Below are 12,174 nucleotides of genomic sequence, written 5' to 3' on the forward strand. Positions count from 1 at the left end.
TAGTACTCTGGGATGCAGATTATCAGGCCCTGGGGATTTATTGCCTTTCAGTCCCATTAATTTCTCCAGCACTATTTTTTTTACTAATACTAATTTACTTTAATTCCTTCTTCTCACTAGACCCTTGGTTCCCTAACATTTCTGGGAAGTTATTTGTGTCCTCTTCCGTGAAGACAGAACCAAAGTATTTGTTCCCCATTATAAATTCTCCCATTTCGGACTATAAGGGGCCTACATTTGCCTTCACTAATCTTTTTCTTTTTACATACTTGTAGAAGCTTTTATAGTCCACTTTTATGTTCCTTGCAAGTTTCCTCTCATACTCTATTTTACCCCTCTTAATCAACCTCTTGGTCCTTTTTTGCTGAATTCTAAACTGTTCCCAATCCTCAGGCTTGCTACTTTTTCTGGCAACTTTATATGACTCCTCTTTAGATTTAATACTATCCTTAATTTCCTTTGTTAGCCATGGTTGGGCCGCTTTTCCTTTTGTGTTTTTGCACCAGAAAGGAATGCATAACTGTTGCAATTCATGCATTCGTTCCTTAAATGTTAGCCATTGCCTTTTAATGAAGCTTCCCAATCTATCATAGCCAACTCACTCCTCATACTTTCATGTTTCCTTTGTTTAGACTTAGGACCCTAGTTTCGGATTGGACTACTTCACTTTCCATCTTAATGAAGAACTCTATCATGTTATGGTCACTCTTCCCTAAAGGACCCCGCACAACAAGATTATTAATTAACCCCTTCTCATTGCACAATACCCAATCTAGGATAGACTGTTCTCTAGTTGGCTCCTCAATGTACTGGTCTAAAAACCATCTCGTACACACTCCAGGAATTCATCCTCCACAGTATTATTGCTAATTTGATTTGGCCAGTCTATATGTAGATTAAAGTCACCCATTACAGTAGTACCCTTGTTACATGCATCTCTAATTTCCTCCATAAACTTGAGCTTATCCAAAACTCTGCTGCATATATCCTAACATGCACCAAATCCCATTCTCCCATCACCCCTGTGCTCGCTGTCCTATATTGACTCCCAGTCCGGGAATGCCTCGATTTTAAAATTCTCATCCTTGTTTTCAAATCCCTCCATGGCCTCGCCCCTCCCCATCTCTGTAACCTCCTCCAGCCCTATGCGATCTCTACGCTCCTCCAATTCTTGCCTCTGATGCATCCCCGATTTTAATCGCTCCACCACTGGAGGCCGTGCCTTCAGCTGCCTAGGCCCTAAGCTCTGGAATGCCCTCTCTAAACTGCTCTGCCTCACTCTCCTCCTTTAAGACACTCCTTAAAACCTACCTCTTGGACCAAGCTTTTAGTCACCTGTCCTAATACCTGCTTATGTGGCTCAGTGTCAAATTTTATTTGATTACACTGCTGTGAAATGCCTTGGGGCATTTTACTATGTTAAAAGTACTATATAAATGCAAGTTGTTGTTGCTTTTGATTATCAATTGCATTAATGTGTGACACTCTGTGACAACTAAAGCTTCTGGAGGCTTGTACTAACTCTAAATCCAGATTTTTTTTTTCTTTTATTACACCTCTCACCTTAAAGGCTTGGCCGAATCTTGACTCTTACAGGCGTTCCTATGGTCGGCAGTCCTGCCTATCCATTAGCACATTCTTCAGAAAAAGAATGGCGTCTTTCCAAATGAACGGGCTGCTGGGAGACAAAGGAGATTGAAAGGTCGTAATTCTCTGTTTATGATTACTCTTTCAAGACTGGGGAAGTGTTGAACAAACTTTTCCACGATGTATTTCTGTGCTAATAGTGATTTTATCGTAAACCTTACCGTAAAATGTTATTTGCGCAGTTAGCAAATCCTGCTATTGACAGCGGTGGAAAGTGCGCGCTGTTGTGCACACGTTGTTTTGAAGCTGAAGTTGTATCAAATGACAATTTGTTTCTGTAGCAGACTTGCACTTTACGCAGCGGTTACAGTAATTTGTGAGGTGGAGGTTTTTTTCAGGGTTAGAATGCGGCAGTACATGGAGTGCTCGAGCACGACTTTGATCCACTGCTCAAAGTACAGTGACTGTTATGGCGACTGGAGGAAGGGCCCGATTGCGGACGGCGGTTAGACTCGCGCGCCTGAACGCGAAGATTTGAAAGGTAGCGCGAGCGTCAAGCGGTTTTGTGAGAGGGGGGGAGGTCAGGCCCTTACTGAGCGGGAGAATGGTTAGGGTATGGAGGGATTTGTAGACAGGGATTTTGAGGCCGTTTTCCTGAGAAACGGGGAGCCAATGGCGATTATTGAGGCCAGAATGATGGGTAAGTGAAACCTACCAAATATGGGATAGAATGTAAGCATTTGTTCATGTAGGATAGAGCTCGGGAAATTAACATGGACAGTATTGGCAAGTAGCGAGCCTGGAGATGACAAAAGCTTTGATGGATTTTGAACTAGATATGGGGATTGAAACTCAGCTCAGTCTAGTGGGATGCTCAAGTTGCACGCCATCCAGTTCATGCCGAGCAAGAAGGGGGATGAAATCAAGGCTAAAATGTGGAGTTTCTGCCACAGCTCATGTAAGTTAAGGACTCCTATTCCCTACTTATTTGCATGTGAACTTAGTTGGCGCTCTGAACCTGCGCCTCTTCCAGCACCAACCCCCACCCCCATTCCTTTCACCTATATGAGTGAGCTTTGGGCAAGGCAGGGTAGTTGAATGTCAGGAGCTGGATCAAGAGGAGGTCAAGGTTGCAGGTGAGAAAGATGAGTCTAATGTGGTCTGGGTGGAGATAAGGGTGAAGCTATGAAGTATTGCGAGGTTGGAAAGGGCGATGGTGTAGTTAAAGACTGAGGCAACTGAGTGGATGTAGCCTCAATGTTACAGATGATGAAATCTATGATATCCTTGCAGCTGGATGGAGAAAGCAGGGGAGGGAGGTTGAAGCAGACAGTTTGTATTGGAGAAGAGGGGTTTGAAGTTGCCCGAGAATATTGAAAGGATTTGGCTACAAAGTGAGAGAACTAATGCTCTTTGAGGTGGGCAAGCCAGATATGGTGATGGACGACCATGCTGGTTGTGTGCCATGTGTGTTTAAGGACACCCAGATGAGTGTTGCACCAGATGGTACCGTGGAGATGAAACACCGTGAGGAATCTGATGGAGACGAGGGCTTCGAAAACTGAAACAAAACAGCTGTTGAGTAGGTTTGACAGAAGTATTGGTGTTGTGGACGGGTAGAGGAGAGGGACATTGAAGATAATGGGTAACTAAGGAATAGTTTTTGCCACAGTGGGGGGTGATGGTAGAGGGTCTGTAGGCATGGAAATATGGATGGCAAAGGAAATTAGTAAGAGGTGCCCTTGTCAATGCTAGAGACCTTGGAGGTGGCAAGGCCTTGCTTAATGTGAGGTTAAGGGGGTGGAAAATGTAGGGAGCGAGATTGAATGAGAGCAGGAGGCAGAAGAAATAAGAGAGGGAACAGGGGGAATTTAGGTGTTCATGTTATTGAGGATGAGGAATAACCAGATGCAAATATGGAAGATAGGGAAAATATTTCAGTGAGGAATTTGCCAGCGACCTGGTACGAATGGTGAAGAAAAAAATTGCACATAATCATATCTTGGAAACAGTCCCTTCATATGTAATGAATTACTCTGAAGTGTGGTCACTGTTATGTATGCAAACATAGTACCTATTTTGTGCGCAGCAAGGTCCCACAAATAAGAATTGAGATGAATGACTTTTAGTAGTGTTGGTTGAGCGAACAACATTATGCAGAATACTGGATTTCTCTACTCTTCTCTGCATAGTGCCACAGGATCTTTAGTGCCTATGTGAACTACTTTAGTAGGCCATCGGAGCCTTGATTTAATGTCCAACAGTTGACACCTCTAATTGTGCAGTACCTACAGTATCAGCCTAGTTTATGCGCTCAAGTCCTCGAATGAGGCTTGAACGCACAACCTTCTGACTCGGGTGAGAATGCTGCCAACTGAGCCAAGCTTGCTCTTCAATTTTTACGATATGGACTTTGAAAGCGAAATGGGTGGGTGATAAGTGTGGGGTGTTCAATTGAGGAGAAGGGTATGGTAGCATAGTGGTTATGTTACTGAACTAGTAATCCAGAGTCCTGGACTAATGATCCGGAGTCATGAGTTCAAATCCCTCCACGACAGCTGGGGAATTTAAATTCAATTAATTAAATTCAATTAATTAAATAAAATCTGGAATTAAAATACTAATATCAGTAATGGTGGCCATGAAACTACCGGATTGTCGTAAAAACCCATCTGGTTCACGAATGTCCTTTAAGGAAGGAAACCTGCCGTCCTTACCAGATCTGACCTATATGTGACTCCAGACCCACAGCAATGTGGTTGATTCTTAATTGCCCTCTGAAATGGCCTAGCAAGCCACTCAGTTGTAAAATCTTGCTAAAAAAAGTCACGATAAGAATAAAACCGGACGGACCACCCGGCATCGGACCACTAGGCACCAGACACGACAAAGGCAAACCAAGCCCATTTGACCCGGAAAAGTCCTCCTCACGAACATCTGGGGACTTGTGCCAAAATTGGAAGAGCTGCCCCATAGACAAGTCAAGCAACAGCCTGACATAGCCATACTCACAGAATCATACCTCTCAGCCAATGTCCCAGACTCTTCCATCACCATCCCTGGGTATGTCCTGTCCCACCGGCAGGACAGACCCACCAGAGGTGGCGGAACAGTGATATATAGTCAGGAGGGAGTGGCCCTGGGCGTCCTCAACATTGACTCCGGACCCCATGAAATCTCATGGCATCAGGTCAAACATGGGCAAGGAAACCTCCTGCTGATTATCACCTACTGTCCTCCCCCAGCTGATGAATCATGTTGAACACCACTTGGAGGAAGCACTGAGGGTAGCAAGGACACAGAATGTACTCTGGGTGGGGGACTTCAATGTCCATCACCAAGAGTGGCTCAATAGCACCACAACTGACCGAGCTGGCCGAGTCCTGAAGGACATAGCTGCCAGACTGGGCCTGTGGCAGGTGGTGAGCGAACCAACATAAGGGAAAAACTTACTTGACCTCGTCCTCACCAGTCGACCTGTCGCAAATTCATCTGTCCATGACAGTATTGGTAGGAGTGACCACCGCGCAGTCCTTGTGGAGACCAAGTCCCGTCTTCACACTGGGAACAACGTCCATCATCTTGTGTGGCACTACCACCGTGCTAAATGGGATAGATTCAGAACAGATCGAGCAGCTCAAAACTGGGCATCCATGAGGTGCTGTGGGCCATCAGCAGCAGCAGAATTGTATTCCAGCGCAATCTGTAACCTCATAGCCCAGCATATTCCTCACTCTACCATTACCAACAAGCCAGGGATCAACCCTGGTTCAATGAGGAGCGCAGAAGAGCATGCCAGGAGCAGCACCAGGCGTACCTAAAAATGAGGTGCCAACCTGGTGAAGCTACAACTCAGGACTACATGCATGCTAAACAGCGGAAGCAACATGCTATAGACAGAGCTAAGTGATTCCACAACCAACGGATCAGATCAAAGCTCTGCAGTCCTGCCACATCCAGTCGTGAATGGTGGTGGACAATTAAACAACAAATGGGAGGAGGAGGCTATGTAAACATCCCCATCCTCAATGATGGCAGAGTCCAGCAGGTGAGTGCAAAAGATAAGGCGGAAGCGTTTGCAACCATCTTCAGCCAGAAATGCCAAGTGGACGATCCATCTCGGCCTCCTCCCGATATCCCCACCATCACAGAAGCCAGTCTTCAGCCAATTCGATTCACTCCAGGTGATATCAAGAAACGGCTGAGTGCATTGGATACAGCAAAGGCTATGGGCCCCGACAACATCCCGGCTGTAGTGCTGAAGTCTTGTGCTCCAGAACGAGCTGCATCTCTAGCCAAGCTGTTCCAGTGCAGCTACAACACTGGCATACCCGACAATGTGGAAAATTGCCCAGGTATGTCCTGTCCACAAAATGCAGGACAAATCCAAACGGGCCAATTACCACCCCATCAGTCTACTCTCAATCATCAGCAAAGTGATGGAAGGTGTCGTCGACAGTGCTATCAAGCGGCACTTACTCATCAATAACCTGCTCACATGCTCAGTTTGGGTTCCGCCAGGACCGCTTGGCACCAGACCTCATTATAGCCTTGGTCCAAACATGGACAAAAGAGCTGAATTCCAGAGGTGAGGTAAGAGTGACTGCCCTTGACATCAAGGCAGCATTTGACCAAGTGTGGCACCAAGGAGCCAGAGTAAAATTGAAGTCAATGGGAATCAGGGGGAAAACTCTCCAGTGGCTGGAGTCATACCTAGCACAAAGGAAGATGGTAGTGGTTGTTGGAGGCCAATCATCTCAGCCCCAGGGCATTGCTGCAGGAGTTCCTCAGGGCAGAGTCCTAGGCCTAACCATCTTCAGCTGCTTCATCAATGACCTTCCCTCCATCATAAGGTCAGAAATGGGGATGTTCGCTGATGATTGCACAGTGTTCAGTTCCATTCGCAACCCCTCAGATAATGAAGCAGTCCGTGCCCGCATGCAGCAAGACCTGGACAACATCCAGGCTTGGACTGATAAGTGGCAAGTAACATTCGCGCCAGACAAGTGCCAGGCAATGACCATCTCCAACAAGAGAGTGTCCAACCACCTCCCCTTGACATTCAACGGCATTACCATTGCCGAATCCCCCACCATCAACATCCTGGGGGTCACCATTGACCAGAAACTTAACTGGACCAGCCATATAAATACCGTGGCTACAAGAGCAGGTCAGAGGCTGGGTATTCTGCGGCGAGTTACTCACCTCCTGACTCCCCAAAGCCTTTCCACCGTCTACAAGGCACAAGTCAGGAGTGTGATGGAATACTCTCCACTTGCCTGGATGAGTGCAGTTCCATCAACACTCGAGAAACTCGACACCATCCAGGACAAAGCAGCCCGCTTGATTTGCACCCCATCCACCACCCTGAACATTCACTCCCTTCACCACCGGCGCACTGTGGCTGCAGTGTGTACCATCCACAGGATGCACTGCAGCAACTCTCCAAGGCTTCTTCGACAGCACCTCCCAAGCCCGCGACCTCTAACACCTAGAAGGACAGGAGCAGCAGGCACATAGGAACAATGCTACCTGCATGTTCCCCTCCAAGTCACACACCATCCCGACTTGGAAATATATCGCCGTTCCTTCATCGTCGCTGGGTCAAAATCCTGGAACTCCCTTCCTAACAGCACTGTGGGAGAACCTTCACCACACTGACTGCAGCGGTTCAAGATGGCTGCTCACCACCACCTTCTCAAGGGCAATTAGGGATGGGCAATAAATGCCGGCCTCGCCAGCGACGCCCACATCCCACGAACGAATTTTTAAAAAAGGAGCTAGAATAGTGAAAGAAAAACTGAAAATATTGGAAAAGCTCAGCAAGCAAGGCAGCATCTGTGGAGATAGAAACAGAGTTAATTGGCTCGATTTTCGCACCCGCAATCATGTGCGCTCGTGGCGGGGTGGCTGCGAAAATCGGGGATTCCCGGGGCGCGTTTGGAGCCCGGCTCCAACCCGCCCACTTCCGGGTTCCCCAGTGACGCGCTGACATGCACGCGCAGCCCCTGCATGTGGGACTCTCGCCAGCAATTAAAGCCGGCGGGGTGCCACTTAAAGTACTTAAACAGGTACTTCAGGTGGTTTACAGACCTGATTGATCTGATATTTTAGGAGGGCTGGGACTTTGAAATTAACTGAGACTGTTTCCCATACTGGGAGAAACACTCCCAGTTCAAATGGACGTGTAGCAGCCATCAGCCAGTGGCAGCTGCAAAGGTCCATTTGACAGGTTGGTGGGGGGAGACCCTCACTCATTGCAGGAGGCCACTCTGTCACTTTGGACAAAGTTTGGCCTTCACCACCCTCCTCCTAACAATAAAATTCACCAACTTGCACACTTACCCCGGTGTCCAAACGCATTTACCTACCTTGCGGACCCCCTCAGATGTACATCTTCCGGATGGGGGCCGCCGTAGCTGCAGTCATGACCTCCTCGGAGGGCGAACAGTATCACCGGCCACGCTGTCCACCTCTGACACGTGGAGCTCCACAACACAGTGCTGTGACACATCCACCTGCACAGCAGGAGGGAGGGCAACTGCAGAGAGAGAGATGCGTCGCAGAGGGCACTACCCTCGCCACAGGGTCTACAGACCGTGGCTCAGCTTCCTGGACCTCTCTGAGCAGCAGTGCACATGGAGGCTCGGAGTCACTCGACATGTAGTCGTGGACATCTGCAGCCTCCTTCATGCCGAGCTGCTCCCGGCTGGCCCCAGCACCATCTTCTTACCTGTCGCTGTCAAAGTCACCACTGCCCTCAACAACTTCTCCTCCGCATCTTTCCTGGGTACCACCGGGGACATCGCCGACGTCTCTCAGTCGTCTGCACAAAAGAGCCCTGCAAATACACCTACACCCACTCTGCAATGACACAATGGGTGGCATCAGTTGTGGGTCTTCATAGTGATCTTCAGGAAAGGGCATTATTGCACAAACCAGACAAGATTCGCAAAGACGTGGCAGTAGTGGTGACAATATAATATGTAATGTGAGTTGATCAGAGATTAAATATAAGTAAAAACCATGACAAACCCTCAAACACCCTTGTGCATCCCCTTCATGCTCACGACACGTTTGCCTTACGCTTCCTACTGCACATATGTGATGCATGCCCTGTGGCTGCAGCACAGGTAGTGGCAGGTTGAATGAGGCTGACCGTGAAAGAGATGCATGAGAGGGTGCGTATGAGATAGAGCCATGAGATTGTATGAGGATTGGGTTGAGTGGTAGTGACGAGATGAGTACTGGCGAGGTGAGTAAGTGCAGGTAAGATGAGGATGAGGTTTGAGTGGGTGTGAGGGGTGATGTGACAGAGTAGTGTTGGCAGTGCAGAAGGAGATGTGGGTTCGGAGCGGTGATGTGGCAGACGGAGCGTAGGGAAATGAGTAAGTGTACTCACTTCAGCTGACCTACTTGGGTGATTGAAGCACCTCCTGCACTGTATGCAGGTGTGCGATATGTTGGTGGTGCAGGTGACCTCCTCTGCCACCTCGAGCCAGGCCTTCTTGGTGGCAGAGGCAGGCCGCTTCCTCCCGCCCGCCGGGGGGAAGATCTCTGTCCTCCCCCTCCTCCTCACCCCATCCAATTAAACCTGGAGTGAGGCATCATTAAACCTGGGAGCAGCCTTCCCCTTTGGCTGCTCCATGTTGTAATTTTTCCTATTTTCTGCAGCATCAGTCAGTGGAGGACTGCCCCTTTAAATAGGGCTCCTCCAGGTGACAGCCTATGCTGCGCATGCGCAGTCCGCCTGCTGCGCAGCTTACCAGCGGGAAACCCGGAAGCACAGGTAAGTACCTTCAATCAAGCTGCAATTGCGTGCGGAACACCCCGATGTCACTGGGCGCGTTACCCACTCGTCCAGTCGACCCCCGGCTGAGAACCCACCGCCCCGCTAATATTGAGCCCAATGTTTCAGGTCAAAGACCTTTTGTCAGAACTGGAAGATGTTAAAGAGTTAAAGTTTTTAAGCAAGTACAGAGCCAGGGAAAGGAGGGGAGGGAGGCGGAAAGGAAAGGAGGCGAAACCCTGAAGCATTGGTCTCATTAAGGTTGGACACGCCTACTTCCCTTCCGGGTTTCACACCCGAAAATCCCGCTCCCCCACTCTCCTCCCACCGGCATGATAAAATCATGCCTTTAGTGGTGGACAGTGATTCAAAGGACAGTGGTCCTGAGCAACATTGTGGCACCATTAAGCAAGAGACTACCTGGAGGAAAGGGAGAGAAGCAGGTAAACTACCAGAATAGGAGAGTGGTAGTGGGAGAACATAAGAAATAGGAGCACGAGTAGGCCATACGGCCCCTGGAGTCTGCTCCGCCATTCAGTAAGATCATGGCTGATCTTCAACCTCAACTCCATTTTCCCACTCTATCCCCATATCCCTTGATTCACTTAGTGTCCAAATATCCATTGATCTCAGTCTTGAATATACTCAATGACTGAGCATCCACAGCCCTCTGGGGTAGAGATTCACAATCCTCTGAGTGAAGAAATTTCTTCTCTCAGTCCTAAATGGCTGACCCCTTATCTTAAGACTATGACCCCTAGCTCTCCAGCTAGGAGAAACAGCTTCTCAGCATCTACCCTGTCAAGCCTTTTAAGAATTTTATATGTTTCAATGAGATCACCACTCATTCTTCAAAACTCCAGAGAACGTAGGCCCATTTTACTCAATCTCTCTTCATTGGACAACCCTTTCATCCCTTCATTGGACAACCCTTTCATCCCAGGAATCAATCTAGTGAACCTTCGTTGCACCCCCTCTAAGGCAAGTATATCCTTCCTTAGGTAAGGAAACCAAAACTGTACACAGTATTCCAGGTGCAGCAAGACCTCCTTACTCTTATACTCCAAACCCCTTGCAATAAAGGCTAGTATACATTTGCCTTCCTAATTGCTTGCTGTATCTGCATGTTAACTTTCTGTGATTTGTGTCCAAGGACACCCAAATACCTCTGAATACCAACATTTCTTAGTCTCTCACCTTTTAAAAAATATTTTACTTTTCTATTATTCTTACCAAAGTGGATAATTTCACATTTCCCCACATTATATTCCATCTGCCACCTTCTTGCCCACTCACTTAACCACTGTCAGGGAGATTCTATAGTCAGGAGAATAGATGGCCTTTTTTGCAGTTTTGGCTGGGACTCCCAAATGGTATGTTGCTTCCCTGGTGCCAGGGTGAAGGACATCATGGAACAGTTAGATAAACTTCTGGGATCCATGTTGGACCCAACGAAGTAGATAGAAGTACATTTGAAGTTTTGCACAGAGGGACTTTAAGGAGTTAGGATCTAGATTGAAAAGCAAGACCTCAAGGTTGGCAATCTCTGGATTGCTTCATGTGCGCCTGCTGGACAGGTTAAGAAGAAAGTTAGAAAGATCAATGCATGTCTGTTTGGATGGTGCAGGAGGGAAGAGATCATATGGGGCATTGGAGTGAGTTCTGAAACAAAGGAAGGCTATACCAAAGGGACAGCCTTGACTTAAACCAAAATGGCACCATCCTTACAGAGAGGATAAATAGAGCAATGGGAGAGGATTTAAACTAACTTGGCATTACGTAGAATTTTACAGCTCAGAAACGGGCCATTCTGCCCAACAGGTCGTGTGTTTTTGCTCCACATGAGCCTCATCCCATCTTACTTCATCTCACCTCTTTTGAGATGGGGAACGTCAAGTTTGAGACTAGTGAAGGATTGATAAAACTGTTGGAGTAGAAGTAGAAGTCTTAGCTTAAATAAATAGTGAGAAAATATTATCAGTGGAGAAAGGTGAAGAAAGGCTTTGAGGTAGTGAAAGATGAAAACATTATTGTAGATTGGGCAAGGGATATCAAAAAAGTTAAGAGAAAACCAGGAAGAAAAATAATGTATCAACATTCCAAAAAAAATTGAAGTCAGGACTGAGTGATATGTATGTGAATGTACAAAGCATTCAAAACAAAATTGGAGCATTAGAAGCATTAATAGCTATGGATGGTTATGATATAGTAGTTATAACGGAGACCTGGCTTAAATTTGGACAGGACTGGGAACATAATATTCCTGTTTTATAATATTTTCAGAAGTTAGGAAGGGGGAAAAAAGGGGTGGGATGGTAGTGTTAATAAAAGATTCTATCATAGTACTAGAACATAATGATGTCCTGAAGGATTGCATTAAGACAAAATTCATATGGATAGAATAAAGAAATAGGAAAGGAAAATTACAATTCTTGGTGTGCATTGTAGGCCACCAAACAGTGGAGATGAGGTAGAGGAGGAAATCTGTAGACTGTTCAGAGAACTGTGTAAGAGCTACAAGACAATAATATTGGGTGATTGGATATCACAAATAGACTGGGGTAAAAGTAATACTTGTGGTTTAGAATGCATCCAAGACTGCTTCCCAAGTCAGTAGATCTCTCGTCCAACAAGGAAAGAACATTGCTTGATTTAGTTCTGGGAAATGAAGTACGGTAAATAACTGATGTGACAGTAGGAGAACAATTGGGAAATAGCGACCACAACATAGGTTGAATGAAAAAAATAATGAAGAGTCAAAGACAAGAGTACTGGACTGGGAAACAGCAAAGTTGTGG

The 12,174-nt window shown here is 46.9% G+C and overlaps 1 protein-coding gene across 4 annotated transcripts in view; it reads left to right on the plus strand.

The window, feature by feature from the left end:
* Positions 1–1,594: 1,594 nt before the first annotated feature.
* The window catches only part of mettl27 (methyltransferase like 27), a 28,324-nt gene continuing 17,744 nt past the window's right edge, over positions 1,595–12,174 (plus strand). For 3 of the 4 annotated variants that reach the window (XM_068008083.1, XM_068008085.1, XM_068008086.1), the window contains exon 1: positions 1,595–1,702. The gene's annotated coding sequence lies outside the window, so the exon portion shown is untranslated. Of the gene's footprint in view, positions 1,703–2,022; positions 2,129–12,174 lie in introns of those variants that run through there. The other variant, XM_068008084.1, reaches the window with a different exon arrangement.

The sequence above is a fragment of the Heptranchias perlo genome, chromosome 28 (genome assembly GCF_035084215.1).
Source record: "Heptranchias perlo isolate sHepPer1 chromosome 28, sHepPer1.hap1, whole genome shotgun sequence".
Classification (NCBI taxonomy): domain Eukaryota; kingdom Metazoa; phylum Chordata; class Chondrichthyes; order Hexanchiformes; family Hexanchidae; genus Heptranchias; species Heptranchias perlo.